The 6,327-nt window shown below is 48.6% G+C and overlaps 1 long non-coding RNA gene across 1 annotated transcript; it reads right to left on the bottom strand.

Moving 5' to 3' along the window:
• Positions 1-3,140: 3,140 nt before the first annotated feature.
• LOC138066360 (uncharacterized) lies at positions 3,141-5,721 on the bottom strand. Its single transcript, XR_011139758.1, has 4 exons — positions 5,602-5,721; positions 3,897-5,500; positions 3,732-3,794; positions 3,141-3,542 (listed from the first exon to the last, which is right to left on the bottom strand). It is a non-coding gene; the product is annotated as an uncharacterized lncRNA (long non-coding RNA).
• Positions 5,722-6,327: the final 606 nt, after the last annotated feature.

Below are 6,327 nucleotides of genomic sequence, written 5' to 3'. Positions count from 1 at the left end.
AATTTTCTAGTTGCAAAAAGCAAGTTGTATTTCATGATTCAGCTGGCCGTAGTGCATTAAGAGCAACCGTGTGCTGTGGAGCCTCTCCCTCCCTCCGGGGCTCAGGAGCAAAGACTCGCACTTACGCAGAGGTCTGGTCCATCACTGCACAGGAGCGACGGGGGACAGTAGTAACCTTTCAGGTCTTCTTGGGAGATGCATGATCCCTCATACTCTTCAAGCCCTTCACTTGAAAGAAAAGCCAATGGCCTTTCTCATTTTCTGCATGTTCAATGTTTATTAACTCCTTGAATATTGACTTTTAACTTTCCCTGCTGCGCTTTTGGGTTAGGACATTTTTTAATTCTTAAGGATTTTGTAAAAAGAATGCCTGTTTGCTGGTTTTGCTTTTAATTAAACCCTGTAATAGCTCTACTATCACACTAGCAAACATGAAACCTTGCCCTCGGCCATAATACAGGAGTTGTCGGAGATCGCCTGCCCTTGGCCGACATAGTTCTCCTTGTTCCTGAACCTGGAGAGCAAACAGATCTTGCCAGAAACTTGTGTGCGACCTCCTCAAAATGGGCTTTTCCAAACATCTGAAGAGCAAGTTCAAGGATCAAGCTTATTATGTGACAAACTATTGCTGTTTCCTGGCCAGAATTTCCAAGCTTTTTCGCAAAGAATCTGTTCGTTAAAGTATTTTGGTGCATGCTGGATGCTTCCCATGCCAACAGCCCCTGTATACCATGGGAGACCTCCATGTCCTGCCTGGCCTAAGGGTCAGGCAAGGTCAGAAAGCCCCACAACATTTGGCCCAAGGTTATATTTTCCAAGGTGCCCATGGTAGCCCAGCTTTAGAGGAGAAAATACCAAAGAAACCACCTTCTGGTCCCGATTCCCACATCTGCTCAGCGACCTTAGCAAAGGCATGTCAGCTTTTACTGCCTCTATGTGTAGATCTATGAAGATAAATGGTAAAGCAACGTATGGCATATGAATGCAGAGTGCTGTGTGAGACTTAAATACTGCATCAGGGAGGCACTGAAAATATTCATTAGCAAATGAGGGTTGACCAGCAAATGCCTCTAAAGAGCAGTTACGTTTTGCAATGCTGCTAAGCTATTTTTCTCACCTTCCTCCTGCGTCCTCTTTCCAAATTGGTTGTTAGCGGGAAAGCGTGCAGCCCTCCCCCTGGCCCAGCTCCCTCTCCCTGCATTAGTGTGAGATAAATTATAGCTCTCTGGTAGCAGCACGGAGCTGGAACACGCAAGATGCTCGTATTTCCCAGCGTGCGTGACCTTTAAAAATATATCCTCTCAGTGATGGGAAACAGGTAAAGGAGAAACATGTTCAACTTGAATCGCAGGTTTTCATAGCAATGCAGGCTGTGCACGGCATTCAGCAAAATAGTCCTTGGGGCTGCTGCAACAGGTTCATGAGTACAAACTCTCTTCCGGCAGGTATTGTGATGCCCATGATTAACTAAATGTCGAGGGGCTACTTCAGCTGGCAGCACGAGCCTTGAGAGCAGCCATGCTGTGCTCCCAAAGCTAGAGAAATACCCCTGCTCGCATCCGGAGGGTACAAGCGCCCAAACACCCATGTTGCCTTCCCTAGCATATGCGTCATGGGTCAAATCTGACCTGATTTACAGCCCAGTACAAAAAAAAAAAAAAAGGATCAGCAAGGGGTAGAGCGGCCTTAGTCAGAAATTACAAAGCACTGAATATGGAGCATTCAATCATTACTCTAAGCAGGGCTGCCCTGGAGACTTGGGTTTACAGCTAATAATATCTGCTTCTATTAATCTCCTAGCTATTCAGAAAAGGGTTTAGCAACAGAGAAATCCAGCACGTTGAGGGACTTTCAGCTGATGGCTTCTCTGCTGCGTACAACAGCAGGAGATAAAAATAAGAAGAAGGTGTGAGAGACATAATTAGCACGTTAACTTTTGCTACTATCAGTCAATTAGGATGAGCAATGACAGCTTAATTCATTTAAAACAACATCTTTTAGGAAAGATTCTTAACTCAAAGCCTGAATAAGAATCAAAACCAAGAGGGTAACGAGACCATAAGGCTTCTGATGTGCTTTAAGCCACGGGGTGGGGGGGAACCGCAATAAATAGCAAGGTGGCCCAGTGCAATGCCTGGCCGTGGTGACAAAGCCCTGGGTTGGCCTGTGGGATTTCATTCTCGTCATGGTGTGGTAAACCAACAGCTGGGTGACAGGGCTGGCGGCATGGAAGAAGGATGAGAAGACAAAACGTTGTGGCTTGTTTGCTCAAGCACTTTGGAAACTACTGGTCTATTTGCATTAACCGTGGCCTGGGCACATGGGGAGCCCACCGCTAGTCCTAGCTCAGTGGCTTCCTACAGATTGCTGTTTGCACTGCATTTTCAGAGAGAGCTGGGTCAGCGGAAAAAGCATATTGGCAACTACTGAGAGCTGAAAAGCTTCTCAGTTTCCCAGGAAAATTATTTCTCTCGGTAGGAGTTACGTGACTTAAGAATCCCAGCAGCCACTTTTTTGCAAGGAAGAGATCCTTAAGCCTTAAGAAGTTGTCCTGTGACAACATGCTCCTAGTTTTCTCTTTTCACCATTGGGTGCTGTAAGAATTAATTTGGGGAAGTATCTGTCTGGCTAGCGCTCAAGCTGCAAGGAATAGAGCAGCTGGGCACCAAACATCTATGCTATTGCAGTGCCTCAGAGGAGGACGACGTTGAGGAATCTATTCCTCGCTGCTCTGGCTCGGCACCTGCCCATTTGACCAGAAATGCTGGAGATGTTTTAACCTAACATGGGTAAGCAACTTACCAAAACATCCGATTTTACGCTACATGAAAAACGTTGCCAGAAAATCTTAAAATGCCTCAACTGTTTTTACAAGTTGTCTCGGGTGTTTTGATTTTGAAAGAAGCCATTTTTAAGAGACAAGACAAGACGCTGAGTAAAAAATTCTATTCATCCGTAACTATTGAAGCCAGCAACAAGACTGATAAAAAACCTTGCCAAAAGCTTGCCAAATATGCGTGTCCTAACATATTTTCAGTTTACTGCTAGCATATTTTAGAAATAGAAAGCAAACGTTGCATTTGACAAAATACTTGTGAGATGTAAATGAACAAAGACTGCGGGAGATCTGTGTCCTTTTTATGGCATTTTATGATGCAACGGAATAGTTGCTCGTACAGTATTTGTATTAAATATTAAGAAGTGCCCAATGGAAAACCAGCTTCTCTCATCTTTTAGTTCTGGGTCTGGATCAGACATTAGTTGGAAAAGCTAATTTTCCTGATGAATACCGCTGTATTGTAGAAGCAGTCGGGGTGCGGGGGAGTCTGAAACGAGCCTTGTGCTGCGTTCCCTACGCAGAGGCAACTTCTGAGTCAGGCGTTTGTGCGACAGGGCTGCGCTGCGGTTCAGGGAGGCATCAGCAGGGTCCGGCTCCTCGCAGCGTACAGCAGAGGCATAAAACCTTCACAGAAACCCGCGTGAAAGCCGTCCCGCTCGGCTTTTGTTTCATTTCTCTGAAGAGGTGACAAGATAGCGGAGACCTGACGCGTTCAACACACGCAGCAAAACGTAAATGGTTAAATAGAGGCAAAAACTGCATGTAGATCAGCCCTTGGAGTATCATTAGGAGAAGAGCTGCCAAGCCGCTGCGGCTCCAGCAGCTCTCTGGGCCTGAGAGACACGGACTGAAAAGTCCATTTGATTGCGTTTTGCCTAGGTGACCTGATTACCTGGCTGCATCCCGGCTTTTGACATCTGAGCAGCCTTTCCTGAGCCAGAGAGGAAACGCTGACCTATAGCCAAAAAGAAAAACAAGGAGGATGCACTGTTTTGGACAAGCATTAAAAAATATATACATATATATGAAAAAAGACGGCCTTCAGCTGCTGACTTACAGAGACCACAGGGCTTTCGTATGTAATTGCAGTGCTCCCATATCACCTCAGTGACAGCAGCAGGCTGACGCTGGGTCAGGACTACCCCGTGATTTCCAGTCTAATTTCAATGTCTTACCGCTACCGTCAGCTGATAAAGAGATTAAGACCTCAGGTGGGTGCGTGCCTGGGTGTCAGCCAGGAGCTGAGATCCTGCTCTGCAGAAGTGGGTATGGGATCAGAGCCCAGATCTGTAACAAAAAAAAAAAGGAAAAAGCCCTTACAGCAGGGTCCTTATGGGTAAAGAAAAAGATAACACTACCGCCCTGCCAGTACGCGCAGTCTGTCGTCGCCTGCCGTTGAGGGGAAGGAGACGCGAAGACCCTACGGCCACGCCACGTTAGGCCGAGAAAAAACGGTGGCAGGCGGAAAAAAAAAAAAAACGGACAAACCTGCCCTGCCTGGAGCACGGGAATGCTATGACTCATTTCGAGTGACGGGATTTTAAAACCAGTTATAAACACCTACCACCTGAGAAACCCTCTTCTGCACCTATTTTTTCCTGAAGCCACACCGTCGGATGCCACCGTCCCCTACAGACACCTTTACCTCCAAGAAATGCCGCAGAGGTGTTTGCAGCCCCGGGCAGGTGGTGCTGAGCGCATTGCTACACCGCAGCCAGACCCAAGGGCAGCCCGGGGCATCAGCAGGCGCTTCTCCCCGCGCCGGCGAGCCTTGCGCCGGTGCCTCCTTCAGGCACTGACCCCTGCCAGAGCACTTAGGTAAAATTAAGTCTCCAAGCCCCCTCGTTTCCATAGCCCAGAAAGCGCAAAAAATCAATTCTGCTCGGACCCGTAGCATTTCGAAACATCCAGGCGCTGAGCAGGGGTTTCAACGCGTTTCTGCCTCGCAGCGCAAACTGCCCTCCCAGACGGGAAATTAACGTCTGCAAAGAGTCGTGCTGGCGGCAGGCGCTGGCAGAGCCGCAGCGAGCCGCTTGCGTCCCCCGGCGTCGGAGATCCCGCAGCGGCAACGGCCCGCTTGGAGAAACGCCCCCGCTTCGGATAGCGTCTTACTCATGCCTCTCCGTGGCGGCGGCATTGCGCATACCAGCTCCTTTATACCCCCGTTTCCGGCCAAATAACCTCTCAGAGGCGGAGGCCACCTTTTTGGTCTGCTCCCTTGAGCCGCTGGCCAAGTTCCTGCCTCCTACCTGCAACACGTGTAAATGCCTGCGAATATGGGCGCACGAGCCTGGCGAGCTTTCCGGGGTGAGGTCCTGTGAAAAGGACCCGAATCCGGAGGGATTTGCTCTCCTTTGATCGCCAGCTGAGCTCTGCTTTTGCGGGGCGCGTGCCCCCGGGGGCGCACAGCCCCGCCGCCGAGGCGGCTCCTCTCCGGCCGCCAGGGTTTCTCTGCAGGGCGCGCGCCCCGTGCAGCTGGGCCCCTTTGTCTTCCTTTTTGCTAAAATAACTCCTTCTCTGCAGACCCAGAGCACATCTGGAGAGCGTGCGTTCAGCCTAGCCGTGAGCTCGGAGCCTTTTTTCCCCCGATGATAGGAACTTACTTCTAACTCCCAGAGGCTTTCAGGTGATCAAGGACTTGCTGTGCTGCCAAAGGAAAGACTGCAGTGGAAAACAAAAATATTCTGCATTGAATAGTGCCCAGCTAACGTCCCGAATCAGTATTTCCTTCACAAAACGTTTAATGCCGTTTGAGACCTCACCTTCAGCACGTCTAAAGGTGTGCAGTCGCGAGGACTGAGTTTCCTCCAGCACCTGCCATCCAGGGCATCGTTCATCTCTGTTCCTGTGTAACTTTCTTCACTTACCTGCGTTACCTTTTGTCTCCTGATTTTTGCAAACATCATGCAGGGTCAAAGCAACAGGCTATTCAGAGAGCAACGGAGCCGCTGGGCCGGATTTGCAAACAAGTAGTGATATAAGCACTGACAAGCACTGATTTTACAGATCGTGTGTTATTAGAGGATAAGTACGTATACAGGGTGTGGTTCACATCATTTACAGCCTCCTAAGACACCGATTTATCTGTGCACATCTGTAGTGCATCTATATATAGTTCTCTACATACATCTGCCTGGACGTGGGAGAGCCCAGACCACGTAGCTCTCCTTGCTATTCTGCTATTAATTCTTTCCCTGTAAGTACTGAACGTATATTCCCAGAGAGGCCAGCAATGCTGACCAGACGAGCATGGACCTTCTAAGCCAAGCCAAAAGTACGGTAAGCCAAAGAAACCCCCAACCCAACACCGTAAGGAAGAGGTAGGTTATTTCAGTCATTATAACTTTAAGGTGTCTTCTCTGATTTTTGATAAACCTCAAGATCAAGCTGTGTGGGTGAACTCAAAAAAAAAAAAAATCACATCTATTATTGGCAGGCAGCGTTGACTAACTCTGCCTCTTCGTAACGTCTCCCAAAACAGCCACCGA

The sequence above is a fragment of the Struthio camelus genome, chromosome 2 (assembly GCF_040807025.1).
Source record: "Struthio camelus isolate bStrCam1 chromosome 2, bStrCam1.hap1, whole genome shotgun sequence".
Taxonomy (NCBI): domain Eukaryota; kingdom Metazoa; phylum Chordata; class Aves; order Struthioniformes; family Struthionidae; genus Struthio; species Struthio camelus.
The sequence above is the reverse complement of the archived record's forward strand: the minus strand, read 5'-3'. Positions and strand labels throughout refer to the sequence as shown.